Source organism: Macrotis lagotis, chromosome X, assembly GCF_037893015.1.
Source record: "Macrotis lagotis isolate mMagLag1 chromosome X, bilby.v1.9.chrom.fasta, whole genome shotgun sequence".
Classification (NCBI taxonomy): domain Eukaryota; kingdom Metazoa; phylum Chordata; class Mammalia; order Peramelemorphia; family Peramelidae; genus Macrotis; species Macrotis lagotis.
Genome location: NC_133666.1, coordinates 14606367 through 14614315, shown reverse-complemented (window position 1 = coordinate 14614315; position 7949 = coordinate 14606367).

The window sequence follows — 7949 nt, the reverse complement described above, 5'->3', positions numbered from 1 at the left end:
TTACATTTTTCTGTCTCTCTCTCTCTCCCCCTCTTGATAATAGCATGTAATCTGATATATTTTTTCTCCATATGGGCAAAATGTTTAACATATTTTCCTATCAATCTTGTTGTAAAAGTAGAATGAGAGTAAAAGAAAAATTAACATGAGAAATAAAAAAATTCAACCAAGTTTTAATATATGAAAATAGTATGCTTTGATCTGCAGACTCCATAGTTTTTTTTCCCCTGGAAGTGGATGGCATGTTCCATCAGAAGTTTTGTAGAACTGCATATGCTTTTTGCACTGCTGAATAGAGCTAAGTCCATCATAGCTAAGCATCACAAAATATTGCTGTTAATGTGTACAATTTTCTCCTGATTCTTCTCATTTCACTCAGCATCAGTTCATGTAAGTCTTTCCAAGATTTTCAGGAACTGACCTGTTCATATTTTCTTACAGATCAATAGTGTTCCATCACATTTATATACCACAATTTGTTTAGTCATTCCCAAATTGAGGGATATTCTCTAAATTTTCAATTCTTTCCCATAAAATATATTTTCAAGCATGTGTCTTTTCCGCTTTTTTTATTTTATCTCTTTGAGATTCAGACCTGGTAGTGGTATTGTTGCATCAAAGGGTGTGCACAATTTTGTTGTTCTTTGGGCAAAGTTCCAAATTGCTCTGCAGAATTGTTGAATCAGTTCACAACTCTACCAACAGTGGATTAGTTTCTACTATTCTCACATCAATCATTTCCAAAATTGATCAGTTTTGTCATATTACCCAATCTGATACTTCAGAGTTACCTCAGAATTGTTTTTAATTAGTATTTCTCTAATCAATAGTGTTTTGAAATATTTCTTCATATGTATATGGACAGTTTTTATTTCTCCATCTGGAAAGTTTAAACCTGTTTAAACCTTTTTATATCTTGACTTTTCATGAATTTTACTTGATTATTTATATATTTAAAGAATGAACCTATTATCGATGTCACCAGCTGGAAAAATTGTTTTCCACTTTTCTCCATTGCTTCTTAGTTTAAATTGGTTTTATATGTGCAAAACTTTTAAAAACAGTCAATTTTGCATCTTACTGCTTTATGTCTCTTGTTTGGTCATATAATCCTTCGTTTTGCATAGATTTGACAGATAAACTATTCTTTGTTCTCCTAATTGGCTTATTGTAACAACCTTCATGTCTTAATCTTGTACCCATTTCAACCTCATTTTGGTAGAGGGTGTGAGATGTGGACTTATGCCTAGTTTCTGTCATGCTACATTACAGCAATCCCAGGAGTTTTTTTTAATCAAATAGCAAGTTTTTATCCCAAAAGCTGGAGTCTTTGGGTTTATCAAATAATAAAATATGATATTCATTTATTACTTCTTTTGTACTTACTCTATTCCACTGATACATCATTCTATTTATTAGCCAATTCCAAACAGGTTTAATAACTGCTGCTTTAGAACATAATTCTCAATCTTGTATGACTAAGCTACTTTCCTTTTATTTTTTCACTAATTCCTTTGATATTCTTGTTCTTTTGTTCCTCCAGGTGAATTTTGCCACCATTTTTTATAATTCTATAAAATAATTTTTGAGTATTATGACTGGTGTGACCCTGAATACATAATTCAACTTAAGTAGAATAACTCTTTTAAAGTAAAGTCTGCAAATACTTTTTCAGTTTTCTTTTCATAATTTCTCTTGTTATTCTAGATATCTTACTTTCCCCAATTTTGTTGTTTTATCTAGTTTTGTAAAGTATTGTCTTGGTAATTTGATTGTCATAACATTAAAAGTATAATTTAATATTGGTAATGTTATAATTTTTACAATATTTGTATGACCTGGGTTTGGGATTTAGATTGTTCATTTTTTAATTGGTATTTTATAATTTAATCTATGGAATTCATTGCTTTGTGTGTGTTTTGGGAGGTTGAATGCCTGATAGTTTATGCATTTTATAGTTATTTCTAAAAAGACTTCCTTTTCTCCTTTTGTATTGTTCTTATAATAAAATTGAATTATTGTTAATGTTTGAGAATTTATTCTGTAGCCTAAGAATTGTTGAATATTAATTGTATCAATTAGTATCTTCACGGAGGACAGAGACAAGATGGCAGAAGGGACTCCTCAAGCATTCCTCCAAACCATTCAAAATACCTTTAAATTAATGAATCTAACCAAATTCTGGAGTGGCAGAATCCACTAAAAGAATGAGAGAAATAATTTTCCATCCCAAGACAATTTCGAAGGGTCTGTTACAGCTGGGTTAGACAAGGCAGTCAGCGCAGACTGGTTTACCCCAAAGTAAATGGGCTCCAGGCCTGCAGTAACAGACCATGGGACACCTGGGTCCAGGTGGTGACAGATTCCAGACCTCTCATTCCAGAGATTGACAAGTACAATTGGGAAGGTGAGTAGGAAAATCAGTGCAGGCCTCAGTGCAGACCCGGTACCAGGAGCAATCCTAGGGAGACACTCAGTAGCAGCTTCCAGAGCACTCAGTCCAGGAACAGGAAGGGGGTTGTGGGAGACTGCAGAGGTCTCTTTGCTATTCCTGAGTCAGGATTCTATGACTTCACCCATACACATATGCAGGTCTTGGTCTGAGATCTCATTCTCAGGAAGAGGAGCAAAAGTACAGTAGAGCTGACTGGTTGCAGTGAATCAGGAACTCTCCTCGCAGTTTCAGGGCAGAAAGGAGTGCCTGTGATCTTCTAAAGACCAGAATACAGGCCAGAAATGGAGGTTTAGCCTTTTGTAAAACCTTGAAAGAATTGAGAACTTGCAGTTACTTGGATGGGGGCTGGCCCTGAAAACAGCTACAAAAACCCTCATAACCTTGTGACAGTGCATCCTCTACCCTGGAAGCAAAGACTTAACAAAGAGTTAAAATTAAGTTATAGACAGGGAAAATGAGCAAACAACAGAAGAAAACAAATCCAACCTTAGACACTTACGTTGGTTCAATGGAGCCTCAAAATACATGATCTGAACATAACAAAGGCAAATGTTCTGAATCCAAATCCTTCAAGAAAAATATGAAGTAGTCTCAGAGTATGGAACAGCTCAAAAATGATTTTGAAAGTCAAGTAAGGGAAGTAGAGGAAAACATGGGAAGAGAAATGAGAATGATGTGGGAAAATCATGAAAACTGAGTCATCAGCTTGGTGAAGGAGATACCAAAAAACACTGAAGAACATAACATCTTAAAAACCAGACGTGACCAAATGGAAAAAGAGGTCCCAAAATCCAATGAGGAAAAGACTACTTTAAAATGGAAAAAATGGTCAAATGATAAGTGAGATAAAAAAATGTTCACTGAAGAAAATAATTCCTTATTGAATAGAGTGGAGCAAACGGAAGCTGGTGACTTAATGAGAAATCACAAAACAATAAAACGAAGCCATAAGAATAAAAAAACTAGAAGAAAATGTGATATACATGTCATTTGAAAAAATGACCTGGAAAACAGATCTAGAAGAGATAATTTGAAAGTTTTTGCACTATTTGAAAATCATGAGCAAAAGGGATTAGACATAATTTTTCAAGAAAAAATCAAGGAAAACTGTACTGATATTCTAGAAGCTGCAGGCAAAATAAAAACTGAAAGAATACACCAATCTGTTCCTTAAAGAGATCTCTAAATGAAAACTTTCAGCAATATTATAGTCAAATTTCAGAGCACCCAGGTTAAGGAGAAAATATTGCAAGGGGCCAGAAAGACACAATTTAATTATTGTGGATCCAGAGTGAGGAGAACACAAGATTTAGCAGCTTTCACATTAAGACTCATGCTTAGTTTTACAATATGACTATTGTAGTAATGCTTTTCATGAAAACACATTTTTAACCTATATCAAATAACTTGCTTTCTCAGTTTGTGGGCATTGGGCAGGAAGGAACAGAGAGAATTTGGAACTCATAAAGTTTTAAAAGCAAATGTTCAAATTTATTTTTGCAAAGAATTGAGGAAAAATAAAATATAATAAATTCAAGTTTGAAAGATGGAAAAAGAAAACCAAATTACCCGTTTGAAAAATGAAAAAGTTTACTTAATCACCAATAAAGAAGTTAAAATAACAATTCAGAACTATTTTGCCCAAATAGTATGCCAATAAAATTGACAATCTAAGTTAAATGGATGGATATTTACAAAAAAACATACACTGCACTGAATAATAATATATGAAATTAAAGGCTTATATAACCCCATTCAGGAAAAAAAGAAATTGAACAAGACATCAGTGAACTTCCTAACAGAAAAGTCAACATGACCAGATAAATTTGTAATTGAACTATATCAAATATTGAAGCACAGTTAATTCTAATTCTATATTAGTCATGTGAAAAAATAGGCGTTCTTTCTAATCAGTATGTTGCTGGTACCTAAACCACGAATAATCGAAACAGTGAAGAATATTACAGACTGATTTCCCTTTTGAATACAAAAAGATGAAAAAATTAAATATAATAAAAATAACAAAGCAGCTAGAGAAAGATATTCCTAGGATAATATGCAAGGATCATATAGGCATTATAATAGGAATGAAGGTTTGTTCAATATTAAGAAAATTATTATCATAACTTACCATAACAATATTAAAACTATTGATTATCTCAATAGATGCTGAAAAAGCTTTTTTTATGAAATACGGAATCTAATACTATTAAAAATATGTAAGAACATAGAAATAAAGGAGGTATTCCTTTAGATGAGAAGCAGTATATATATATATATATATATATATATATATATATATATATATACACATATATATACATATATATATCCACCACTAAAAAGCATTATATGAAATGTTGATAAGCAGAAGGAATCACAATAATATCAGAGGTGAAAGAAGGATGTCCATTATCACCACTATTATTCAATACTGTACTATAAATGTTAGCCATAGGACTAAGAGAAGAAAAAGAAATTGAAATAGAATGAGCAACAAGGAAACAAAACCCTCACTTTTTGCAGATGATATGATGGTATATGGAAAGAATCCTAGAAAATCTACTAAAAATGAATTAAAGCAATTAACAACCTTTAGTAACTTTTCAGGATACAAATTGAACCCAAAAGATTATCAGCATATCCTCGCATTACCAACAAGGCCCAGTAACACAGATAGAAAGAGAAATTCGATTTTAAATAACTTTAGATAATATAAAATAATTCAGTGTTTAACTACCAAGAAAAAGCAAAAAGCTATATCAGCAACAAGACAACCAATTTTAATAGAAATAAAATCAGACTTTAACAACTGAAAAAAATAACAATTACTAAGGGACTAACTGATCTAATACTACTTACAATTCTACAAAAATTAATCTACTTATTCATTACCATACAAATCAAACTACCAAAAATTATTTTATTGAGCTATAAAAAATTTTTCTGAATTTTCTGATATCCAAATTATCTCCTTTTCACAAACCCCTCTGCCAACCAGTGGAGAAGGCAAGAAACATAAATTATTCATAAAAAGATATGCAAAATATTTTTCTATACTTGCCAGGTTGCAAAGAAAAGTCTTAGAATAATTACATTAGTGTGAAAAAGTATGCTTCAATATTCTTCTGTTCTATCATTGGACTTGGGTAGCATTTTTCATCATAAGTCCTTTGGAAATGTCTTAGTTCATTCTAATGATTTGAGTAGTTAAGTCGATCACAGATGATCATCATTACAATATTGCTGTTACTATGTACAATGTTCTCCTGCTTTTGTTCACTTTACTTTGCATCCATTCAAATAAAGCTTCTCAGGTTTTTCTGAAATCATCTCCCTCATTATTTCTTATATCATAATAATTATATTACTTCACAAACATATACACAGCTTATTTAACCATTCCCCAATTGATGGACATCCCTTTAATTCCATTGATTTGCCACTGTACAACAAGAGCTGCTATTAATATTTTTGTACATATAAGTCCTTTGTCCTTTTTAGAAATCTCTTCATGGTACAGATCTTGTCATTTTACTGTAGGTCACTAAGTGAAAATAGTTCCAAAATATTTTCTTGTCTAGATGACTCAATTCACAATCTTGCCTTAGTGTACCTATTTTTTTATTTATTGAGGAAACCATTCATTCTTTTGGTTGTGTTATTGGTATGGTAAATTTTGCTAATAGCTCCCTTGTTTGCTTCCTTGTTCATTTCTTAATTGAAATAATTCTGCATTACTTGTGTAAATCCCACCTTATTAGAATGTATATGATCCTTGTGATATATTGTTGTAATCTCTTTGCTGGTTAGTATTTTATTTAAAGTTCTTGCAACAATATCCAATAGGAAAATTGGTATATACTTTTCTTTCTCTATTTTGGTTCTTCTTTGTTGCATACCATAATGGTTTGGGATAAATTTTTTGCCTATTTTTCTAAGTAGTTTATATGGTGTTGAGATTACTTGTTTTTTAAACATTTCTTAGAATTCATTGTGAATCCATTTGATCCTGGGTACTTTTTCATTAAAAAGTACATTTATGGCTTGCTAAATTTCTTTTTCTAAGATTGAATAATTAAATAATTTATTTATTTTATTTTTTCTCTTTATCTGGGTAATTTATATTTTTGCAGATATCAAACCATTTCATTAAGATTGTCAAAGGTTTTGACATATAATTGGGCAAAATAGTTTCTAACTGTTGTCTTAATTTGCTTTCATTGGACCTGAATTCACTCCTCTCATTCGTACTTTAGTTATTTGATTTTCTTCTTTACTTTTTAAAAAGTTAATTAAACAATGGTTTATTGATTTTATTGATATTTCCTTAAAATCAATTTCCATTTATTTTTTATTATTTCAATTACTCCTTGCTTTCAGTTTTATTAAGCTCTCTTTTGATTTTTAGGTTTTCTGATTTGGTTTTTAATTCAAGCTTTTTAAGTTGTCATTTTCACATTTCTTTAGTTGCATGCCCAAACCATTTATTTGTTCATTCTCTTTTTATTGTTGTTGAACTATCATCTCCTTCATCAAAAGATGTCTTTGAAGTTGTAACTCAGGCTGGTTAGAAGGGTGGAGCTTGTCCAAGACAGTGGCAGGAAGTTTAGAAGAGGCATGGTCTTTAGATGAAGATAATGCATACTTGTGAACATTTTGAATCTGAGCCATTAATTTCAAACTAGCAAGCATCCATTTCTTTCTTTTTAAATGTTATCATTTTCATTTGTGAGGAAGTGGAGGGACATCCTTAGGTTAAACAAAAATTGTCGGACCATCATAAATATAATATGTAAAGCTCTCCCAGTTCCGGGCACAAGGATCAACTTACAGGCAGATGGTCTTTCCCAGGATCACTTTCTGTTTGTATAACGTGCTTATTTCAAATAAATGTAAAGCCATGTAAATAATAACAGTTAGAAGAACAACAGTAGCAGTTGGAGAAGCAGCGGCAGTGGCAGCAGCAGTAGTTGTAGTAGTAGTCATAATTATCAGAGCTGTAGTCATAGCGTAGGTAGTAGTTGTAGTCATGGTAGCAGCAGCTGAAGAGGAGGAGGAGTGAGGGATTGAATTTATTTACCTTACCTCTTAAGTTGAACAAGCGATTCATTTTTGCTTATGTTATTGTTGAGTCATTTTGATCATATCTGACTCTTCATGATTCCATTCTGGGATGTCTTGTCAAAGATGCTAGAGTGATTTGTCATTTCTTTCTTTAGCTCATTTTACATATGGTGAAACTGAGGGCAACAGGGATAAAGAACATCCATTCGTGAGGCCAGAATCGAACTCATGTCTTCTCAATATAAACTCAAAATTGTAATAGTGTATAATCTTTCAAATATGTTGTCATTAATGCTTTGTTAATGTTTTATTTAAAAGTTATTCTACTTTTGGGATAACTTTATTTCCCAAATTCAAAATTTAGGGATTAAATATAGTCAAGTCATTGCTCCAATTATTGTAGCTTATACTCCATTATATAATATAT